This window comes from Lactuca sativa, chromosome 7, assembly GCF_002870075.4.
Source record: "Lactuca sativa cultivar Salinas chromosome 7, Lsat_Salinas_v11, whole genome shotgun sequence".
Classification (NCBI taxonomy): domain Eukaryota; kingdom Viridiplantae; phylum Streptophyta; class Magnoliopsida; order Asterales; family Asteraceae; genus Lactuca; species Lactuca sativa.
Window position 1 is genome coordinate 180,369,183 of NC_056629.2, and position 11,198 is coordinate 180,380,380.

Here is an 11,198-nt window from a genome sequence, read left to right on the forward strand (position 1 = left end):
CTATGTTGCCCGAGCAAGGCAGAGTCTACAACAGGGTTGTATGGGTTTTGTAGCGTATGTGGTGGATACGCGAGTTGTTGCTGAGAGATCGAGTTCTATCGCCGAGGTCCCGATAGTGAGGGAATTCCTGGATGTTTTTCTTAAGGAGTTACCGGGTGTGCTTCCCGAGAGGCAGGTGGATTTCTGGATTGATTTTGTTCCGGGAGCGGCGCCTATTGCTAAGGCACCTTATCGCCTTGCACCGCCATAGGTGCAGGAGTTATCCTCACAACTTCAGGAGCTGTTGGGGAAAGGATTTATCCTACCAAGTAGCTCACCTTGGGGAGCACCGATCCTTTTTGTCATGAAAAAGGATGGTTCACACTGGATGTGCATTGATTACCGGGAGTTGAACAAGCTGACGGTCAAGAAATGTTATCAACTTCCGAGGGTTGACGATCTGTTCGATCAGTTGCAGGGCGCATCTTGGTTTTCCAAGATCGACTTTAGGTCTGTGTATCACCAGATGAGAGTTCATGAAGAGGATATATAGAAGACGACCTTTAAGACTCGTTATGGGCATTACAAGTTCGTGGTGATGCCTTTTGGACTCACCAACGCACCAGTGGCATTCATGGATATCATGAACTGGGTGTGCAAGCCTATGCTGGATTGATCGGTGATCGTGTTCATCGACGATATTCTGGTATACTCGAGATCCCTAGAGTAGCACAAGGAGTACTTAAAAGAAATTCTTGGAGTATTGAGATCAGAGAGGCTTTATGCCAAATTCTGCAAGTGTGATTTCTGGTTACGGGAGGTCCAGTTCCTTGGACACCTCGTTAACCAGAACGGGATTTTGGATGATCCGGCCAAGATCGAGGCTGTTATGAGATGGGAGGTGCCGAGATCCCCTACTGAGATCAGGAGTTTCCTGGGTTTGGCCGACTACTATCGGAGATTTATCAGAGATTTCTCCAAGATTGTTGTCCCCCTCCCAAGGTTGACCTGGAAGGGCGTTACTTTTTCTATGGGTCCCGAGCAGCAGAACTCATTTGAGACTCTTCACCAGAAGTTGTACGAAGCCCTGGTGTTAGCTCTTCCCAAGGGAATGGAGGACTTTGTGGTATATTGTGATGCGTCTATATTTGGGCTGGGGGCGGTGCTAATGCAGAGAGGGCACGTGATAGCATACACATCAAAGCAGTTTAAGCCCCATGAGACGAGATATCCCACCCATGATCTAGAGCTGCGGGCGGTGGTGTTCGCCCTCAAAATCTGGCGCCACTACTTATATGGGGTTCGGTGTACCATATACACGGACCACAATAGCCATACATGGACCATAATAGCCTGAAGTATCTTATGGACCAACCCAACCTGAATATGCACCATAGGAGGTGGTTGGCCGTGGTGAAGGACTATGACTGCGAGATCCTGTATCATCTGGGAAGGCTAATGTGGTAACCGATGCCCTGAGCCGTCGGGCAGAGAGTGCCCCGATTCGAGACATGTGCGTGAGGATGACAGTAATGACTCCAGTTTTGGATACCATCCGAGAGGCCGAGGTGGAGGCCGTGAAGCCGGAGAACCGCAAGAGGGAGTGGGTGATTGGACAGGTTGCATAGTTCGTGATGGATAGTCGAGGGATTATGACTTTCTAGGGACGTATTTGGTTGCCCTATACGGGCGGAGCTCGAGGTATTTTGATGGAGGAGGTGCACAGATCGAGATTCTTGATCCACCCTGGGGCCACTAAGATGTACTTGGACTTGAAGAGAGACTATTGGTGGCCCTGTATGAAGAGGGATGTTGCATGGGTAGTCGAGAGGTGCTTGACCTGCCTCTGGGTTAAGGCGGAACATCAACGGCCGCATGGTCCTTGCAGCCGCTAGAGATTCCTCAATGGAAGTGGGAACAAATTTCCATGGATTTTATCACCAAACTACCGAGGACGGCGCATGGTGTTGACGCGATCTGGGTGATTGTGGACCGACTGATGAAGAGTGCTCAGTTCCTTGCTATTAATGAGAACTCTTCTGCAGAGAGGTTGGCTGAGATTTATGTGAGAGAGGTGGTACCACGGAAAGGAGTGCCGATCTCGATAGTGTCAGATCGAGACGTACGATTTACTTCCAGATTTTGGAAGAAATTTCATGAGGAGATGGGAATGCGTCTTCATTTTAGCCCTGCGTATCACCCATAGATAGATGGGTAGAGTGAGCAGACGATACAGACACTCGAGGACATGCTGTGTGGATGTGTCATCGACTTCGGAGGAAGTTGGGACACCTACATACCACTGGCTGAGTTTTCCAACAACAATAGCCACCACTCGAGCATTGGTATGCCTCCCTATGAGCTTCTTTACTGGAGAAGGTGTCGGACTCCCATTTGCTGGGCAGAAGTGGGATAGAGAGTGATGGGTGGCATCGAGATAGTGCTAAAGACGACCGAGCAGATTCAGTAGGTCAGGCAGAGATTATTGACGGCCCAGAGTCGCAAGAAGAGTTATGCGGACAAGCGACGATCCGAATTAGAGTTTCACGTTGGAGATTTGGTACTCCTAAAGGTTTCCCCATGGAAATGGGTGATCCGGTTCAGGAAGCGGGGCAAGTTGGGGCCGCGATATATTGGACCTTTCAGAGTGACTACGAAAGTCGGCAAGGTAGTGTACCAGTTGGAACTACCTGCGGAGTTGAGCCAGATCCATAACACCTTCCATGTATCCCAGTTAAGGAAGTGTGTGGCCGATGAGACGACAATAGTTCCACTAGAGAACATTCAGTTTGATGCGAGCCTGAATTATATTGAGAGGCCGATCGCGATTTTAGATCTGGAGGTGAAGGTTTTGAGGAATAAGGAAGTGCCTCTGGTTCAAGTCTAGTGGCAACATTGGAGGGGGTCTGAATTGACTTGGGAGCCAGAGTCGGAAATGCGGGAGCAACACCCTAAGATGTTTGCGTAGCATGACTTCGAGGGCGAAGTATGATTCTAGTGGAGGAGAATTGTAACATCCGGATTTCCAGGTATATATATATATATATATATATATATATATATATATATATATATATATATTAAGTATTTATTTCTGAGATATGTGGAGTGACTCGATGAGTTGGTGCCTCAACTCGTCGAGTAGAGTCGCAACTGGTGACGTTGATTAATGAGTGGAATCGACGAGTCCATTAGCCAACTTGCCGAGTCAGCCCTGCTAAAGGAAACCCTAATTTTTCGGGCCTGAGGCCTATTTAAAGGCATTTAAGGCCTCCTATTGCGGCTACCTTTCAGGAGAGAAAACCCTAAAACGAGTCTTGAGTGATTAGAGTGAGAGAAAGAGCTATTGTGAGCTTTTGGTAGGTGTTTTTGCAAGGAAGAAGAGGATTCAAGCTAAAGGATCAAAGAAGGGTGTTGGATCTGCTGGTTTTCATGCTCAAGCTTTAGTTGGAGGTATTGAACTCGACTTTTCCCTTTCATTAATGTAGATCTCTCATTTTAGTAGATTAGGGTTCTTATTCTTCATCATATTTGGGGATTGTTGAGTCAATATTTGTGTTTATACTTTGCTTTTCTAAGAAATTGATTTGTTATGTAATATTGTATATTTGTTTACGGTCAGGAAGTAAGTTTACGACCGTAAACACGTTTACGGACGTAAACTCAGTTTGCGGCCGTAAACACGTTTACAGATGTAAACTCAGTTTGCCGCCCAGTCCAGTATATATAGGGTTGAGGGGTGTGAGGAAAAGATTGATGAACACTAAAGGAGCTTAAGTGTGTGCATTTAAAGGTGTTCTAGAGAGAGAAACTAGAGAGAAGTTTTGTGAGTGTGAATCTTTGTATCCGGATCTTCATTCTAATCATATCATACATAGATTCATCATCATCTTCTTCTTCTCCTTCTCTTCTATTTGATCTGACATCATCCGTTTGATTGGGATTCCGCACCATCAAACGGATCTGATTGATACACAAGCAGATTAGGGACTTACAATTGGTATCAGAGCATGGTTGTACCAATCATTTTTTTTTTCAGATCTGGAGCTTATTTGATCTTTTTTTGAAGAGATTTTTGCATTTTTGGATAGATCTCGCAAAAATAAGGGGGGTTTGTTCTTCGCGTTTTTCCTAAAAACGAGTTTTTGATCGAGTTTTGGAGTAAAAAGGGGCAAAAACGCTGTTTTTCGTCAAGTACAACGAATTTTTGAAGTTTACGGTCTTTGAAGGGTTTATGGCCGGAAACGTGTTTACGGTCGCCCGAGTTTGCGGCCTTGTCCTCACATCAACAGCTCTTTATAATAAAAAGAAAGTGAATTTTGAGGTGCCAAGGTTCGAACTTGAGACCTCCAACAATTCAAACCACGCGCCTTTACCAGTTGAGCTACAAGGGATCTTGTTAAATAGTTTGATTGTTTAAGCTTTAGACTTCTCAGCAGCAGCAAGCCAAGATTCTCATCAGCACATCGCACCAGATCCTTGCCTTCGGACTTCGAAGTAGCATCTCGCATCGGATCGCGCCTCGGAGCCTCGGTCTCGCATCTCCTTCAGCAAGCTGCAGTCTTCGTCTTCGCACATTAAAAAAAACCAAAGGCGTATTCGGGGGTGCCAGGGATAGAACCCGCGAGACCTCTGGGTCATCAGCAACACGTCTTACCGGTTGAACTAACCAACAACTTGTTACATACCTTTCGGTTTTAACTTAAAACCACTCCGAGTCGCACCAAATTTCGCATTTTAACACTTTTAACCCCAAAAATCAATTTCTTTCAATTTTAAATTTCTTTTTCAACCAAAAATTTTAATTTTTAATTTTTGAATTTTATTTTTGACTTTTTACTTAAAATTTTGACTTTGACTTTTAAAATTTGACCTTTGACTTTAAACTTTGATTTTCTCGTTTGACTTTTAAATTTTCGAATTTAAATTTTCGGTTTGACTTTTTAAGTTTGACTTTTGAGTTTGACTTTTTAAATTTGACTTTTAAGGTTGACTTTTGGAGTTTTTAGTCAAAGGACATTTTTTAAATTTAAGTTTGACTTCTAGTTGTGCTTTTAATAGTTTTTTGAAGTTTACAAGGGCATTGAAAACATGAAAGAGAGTCGTCAGGAGATGTTAAGACAAAATTTCCACATGTTCGATTATATCCCTAGAGAAACCCTGGAAGCTCATTTGCAGCAATTTACCACACTTACTACTGAGATGAATATAGCTGGGATCTTCTTGACCAAATCTGTGATAAATAAAAAGCTGCTGAATGCACTTCCAAAATTATGGGATATGGACGTGGCTGACATCAACAAGACAAAAGATCTCAATCGTCTTAGTCAGACTGATATAATTGAAGAACTTGACACTTTGAATTTTCGAAAAACAACGAATTCAGCAAACCTTCCGGTCAATGAAGTGTCATGTTCTCATTCATGTGAAGTTTCATGTTCTCAATCATGTGAAGATACGATTAAATTTCTTCGGGAACAAATTGATTTATTGAAAAGGGAAGTTGAGGACCTGAGATATGAAGGATATCAACTTAGGAAAGGGCAGACACCCCTGAAGGCTGAATTAGAAGCAAAAACCAAAGACTTTAGGAAACTTCAGGAAGAGTATAACAATAAGTGTGAAAATTATAACTATATTAAGAGACAACTTGCTGCTGTAATTGAAGAACTTGACGCTTTAAAAATTAAGTGTGGAAAAACAGATGTTAGTTTTAAAAATTATACTGCGTCAAGTCAGGCAGTCGAGTCCTTATTTGAAACCCAATTAAAATTCAAAGATAATCAAAACAAGGGTCTAGGGTATGATAGCGTTCCTCCACCTTTCAATCATAACTACACATCCATACCAATGACATAGGAAGAAATTGACAGGGAGGCACATCTTCGATATGGCAAACCAGCTGGATTTGTCTCAGGAGAAAACCATTGAACAAACCAACATCTCCTTGAACTCTGAATCTGTTGCTTCGAACTCAGCTGTTTTTGATCAACCTGCTGTTGAGAAATACAGGCCACCAATTCCAGCGAAACAAAGTGCTTCCTGCAATTGTGCATGTGGGGAACATCAGAGACAAGGCAATGATACGCCACCAAGGACAGGAAAAAACAATTTCCCAGTGAAGAAAATGGACTTGTTTTCACTATGGAACACCTGGTCATATTGAACGAAACTGTCCAAATCGCACATACATTCCCTATTACGCACAAGGCTGGCAGAACGCGCCAAGAGGGAGACACTTCAAAAGATACCCTTCAAGGTCATGTTCAGACCATGATGACTGGAACGCACAGAAGGCCAAGAATCAAACCCACAAGGCCAAGAATCTGAATCCCAAGAGCAAGAAAGGAGTGTCGGCCAAGAAGTCCAATCCAAGAGATGCTCCCATGAAGCCAAAATCAAAGTCATCTCAACGGCCGACATCAAGTTCCAAAGCAAGTACTGAGCCACCCATCAGATCGAAAAAGAAATGGGTTAAACCCAACAACAAATGGGTTCCAAAGGCTCACTCTCCCAAATCAACTAATGAATCTAATATTTCTTCATCTTCTATTTGTGATAAACAGGATATGTCATGGGAGAGAGTATCGTGCAAGGATGACAAAGGTCGACCCAGTTTCAAAATCTGTGTCGGAGCAGCCATGGAGGCATATCATCAGACTTCGGTTTGTTGGTAGTGGATGTTCCTGGCACTTGATAGGGGACATCTCTCAACTATACAACATTCAGACATTTGTTTGAGAGTATGTGTCCTTTGCAGGAAGGGAAGAAAAGAAGTGATCACTCACGGGGTTTGTGCTTAATGACATGAAGAATTTTCGGATCTGTTATGAGATTATGCGTGCTGTCCTCAGACCTTCTGGATGAAAATTCAATCGGTGACTTACGGTTTGAGTCTTCTTCTCTATACTTCTAAGTTTTTCTTAAGCTGATTCGCTTTAAAGACTAATTTTTGTTTTAGGATAGTTTAGCTTTGCACATTTACTTTTGTTTCTCTCCTATGCACAAATTTAGGGGGAGAAATAAAAACAAAAAAAAATTAGAAAATTTTCAAAAATCCAAAAACATTAGAAAATCAAAAAATCAAAAAAATATGTTAGTTATGAAATGTGCTTGAGGGAGATGTTCTGGGAAGTGATATTATCAAGTGATAACAGGCAACCTGAGTCTGCGTAACGTACCCAAAGTTGAAGGGTCTTTGCTTTGGTTTAATGCGTCGGTAGGCGCGAAAGATTCTAAATGAACTTGACTAGGCAGAGTTGAACTTAAGAAATTCTTAGTCTTGACAAATTTTGACCTAGTCAGATCCGTTCAGCCTAACAACACGACACTAAGATAGGTTGAGCAGGGAGATATATATGGGAATCCACTCGTTACATTAAATGAACTCGTACTTGGAACCGTGGTTTAACTTTTCCTCGATGTGCGGATTCTAACTTAATTCCGATTGGATGGGGCAACTGGTAAATTCCGATAAATTAGGTCTGTAGAAAATCGTTTTCTTTCTTTCTATCTGTTAGTCTTATGTTGTCTCCTTTGCGTGACTTCCAATCCGACCTGGTACACAACATATGCAACTCTATTTCTCTGCATGTTATATATATATATATATATATATATATATATATATATATATATATATATATATATATATATATATATATATATATATATATATATGAAATTCCTCTTATTTGTAAGCCATATGCTGTCTCCTTTGCGTGACTTCCAATCCGACCTTGTACACAACATATGCAACCTTCTACTTCTCAACCCCTCTGAAACAATAAGTAATAGCAATCTGAATATGTTCTCTCTCTGAATGATTGTCTGCTCACCCGGTGTAAGGAGTACTCTGGAAGTTCTTGATGGCTGCGGCATATCAGGAAGCGGGAAACATGTTCTAGTACAATTAAAATTGAACACTCAAAGATTGTCTATAGATCTTGCTGCTCAATTTAGGTGGACAACAATATCCCTGGTCGTCGTCAGCTGAATGGTCCTTAAGATATAGTATCTAGGAACTTAGGATCAGATATAATATCTAGGAACTTGAGTTCACCTTGTCTTGTAACAAATAGTATGTCCTAAATTTGTCACAATTTTTTGTGTTTAAGTGGACAACAATACCGACGATCGACCAGACAAAGACATGAAGATAGAAGGTCCCGACAAGTGGATTAAGGTTGTCTAACAACTTTGATCCCAAATTATTCTTAAAGTTAGATATCATTTTATTTTTGTTAAATTTGTTCATAGTTTCTTCTAATTTAAATATTAGGGGAGAATTAAAAATTTAAAAAAAAACCAAACAAAAATCAGAAAATTAAAAAAATCCAAAACTAGTGTTATTTATGTTTTATTTCTTGCTAAAAAAAAATCAAAAATCCAAAAATATTTTTGTTTTTGTTTTAATTTGTGTGCTAAGTTTTCTTTTAGTTTTGTTTTGTCTTGAAAAGTGATTTCAGGTATAGATAAGACTCATGGAGTTTGTGTTGAAGATTTCTGAGCCAAAGCCTCGTCCATGAGCATCGAAGAATTCGCATTCGAAGGAGCAAGAAATGAAAATTATTCTTTCAACATTCAATCCTTCAACCCTAGAAGCAAGGTGAAGCCGAAATTGAAGAATATGTGACAGATTGCATTGAAGCCTCCTCAATCAGTGTACTGTTATCTTAAACCTGCTGCAGTGATCCAGAAGATTTGTTCTCTCTGAAGATTCTCAAGCTGAAAGCGCTATTTTTCAAGAATCAGTACGTCAAGCCTCCTCACCCGACGTGCGTTTAAAGCCAAACTCTGAAGAAATGCCCAACTGCTCAAGATGAAGTCATTCATAGAAGATTCATATATTCATCCTGATGCTGTGAAGAATTTGAAGATAATAGCTAAAGCCAAGCTCCCAACAAAGATTAACAAGAAAAACCAGCTACTTTTAAGGGGAGCTTGTTGGGTCATTTAAGAAAAGAAAAGAAAGCTATAAACCAAGGGGGAGATTGTTGGGTCAATATTTTGGTTTATACTTTGCTTTTCTAGGAAATTGATTTGTTATGTAATACTGTATATGTGTCAACGTTCAGGAAGTGAGTTTACGACCGTAAACAAAGTTTACGGCCGTAAACACGTTTACGGACATAAACTCAGTTTGCGGCCTAGTCCAGTATATATAGGTTTGAGGGGTGTGAGGAAAAGATTGATGAACACTAAAGGAGCTTAAGTGTGTGCATTTGAAGGTGTTCTAGAGAGAAGTTTTGTATTTGTGAATCTTTGTATCCTGATCTTCATTCTAATCATATCATACATAGATTCATCATCATCTTCTTCTTCTCCTTCTCTTCTATTTGATCTGAGATCATCCGTTTGATTGGGATTCCGCACCATCAAACGGATATGATTGATACACAAGCAGATTAGGGACTTACAAAGATTTTTTGAATTGGGGGTCATGAGGAAGTTAAAACCCCTGATCTGGACCCTAGGAGGTCCCAAACACATTGAGGTCGTTGCTTTATCCAGCTTTGGTGAAGCTTTAAGTGTATATAACCCATTTTGTTCATATTTTTGGCATTTCTTGCTCTAGATGCCATTCATGGACGTAAAGTCTATGACTTTACATGACTTATGAGCCCTAAGAGTGTAGATCTGAAGTTTGGGAAAGAATCCCGCCTTGAATCGTGTGAATGCGTAGGAGTCTGAATAGACTCGCCGAGTTGATGGGTTGACTCAGCGAGTAGTTTAGGGTTTGTCCCGATTTAGCTGAGTTATGCGATGATCCAATGAGTTAAGGTTAGCTCGTCGAGTTGGACTTTCTAAGGATCTCTGAGATATGATGGGACTTGATGAGTCTAGTTGATTTGGACTATTGACTCAATTGGACTTCTGTTGACTCTGTGAGTGAGTCAATTAGGAGCTTCTGGAACCTTGGAGGGATGAAGGTCTTTTACCCATCCTGGGGGTTGAAAAAGGGGAATAAGATAACTTAGGAGTTAAATGAGTAAAAGATATATATTGACTAGATGCTTGTCTAATGTATTTAGGCGGAGGATAATTCGAGAGTGCCAAGTGCGTATCTACTCCTATTAGCTCCGAGGTGAGTCTTCTCACTATACATACCTAGAGTGGTAATCAGAGTTGTGTGACATAATATCTTAGATTTTATTTATGTATTGTGATATACTGTATTATTTCTATGTGATTTATGCTACACATTATTCAGAGTTTACAAAGTTAGGACCGAAAGGTTCATAGAGTTAGGACCAGAGGGTCCATCAGAGTTATGGGACTGGAGGATCCCACTATGTCACACCCTAAAACTGGAATGACGGAAACGTTCTGGGGCGGAGGACGTCATGTAATGTATCACAACAATGCAAAGTAGTAAACAAGCAACAACATCGTCCATTGCATTAATAGTAATAGTTTAATACATGTGTGTTCTTTCATAGTAATAAGACATTACAACAAGTAATCAAAATAAAAGACGAGTCTTGATTGCTCCGTCTTTGCAAAACCTGGTCATCGTACCTGTCTACTGATAACCTGAGAATACAAGTTATTTTGAAAGTGTAGGTCAGCATTTAAGCTGGTGAGTTCATTAGTATTTAATGTCATTGTTCGTATAAGTTTGATGATAACATTTGGAATCGTTCAATGTAATTGTTTGTATATGTTTTGAAAACTCCTAGAAAATCCCATATTTTCTACTAGTATAAAAGTAGCCTTTTATCGAGGCCCAACTGTTTTTGAATATTTGTTTCTAAAAGTCTAACATTTATCCATGAGTGTGTGGTAGTTTAAAAGTTCCAAAACTGAAATGAAATCGTGTTTTTCATGCCTAGAGTAGTAGATTTGTGTAAATATAAAATCACTAACGCATTTGATAACCCCGTAAACCAACGTGTTTCTTATACTCCATGTGAGTTTTATAACCATACTAATGACCCAGACTGCCTGTAACAACGTTCTTCAGGCGTTGGAATGTTATGACGTTTGTCACCCCAGGCCTGCTGGCCTAGCTATAGCTAACAACTTAGGTGCAGGATTGTCAACCCGGTATAGATCTATACACAAGTGTCACGCTCCCCCTACAAGGGATTATGGTATATAATACAGGACATAAAAATACATACTCGAAAGTACGTTAAATGTCTCACAAAACTTAGTATAAAATAGATTTACATATGAAAATGTCCATTTGTTCGTGTGTATGAAAATATCCCTTT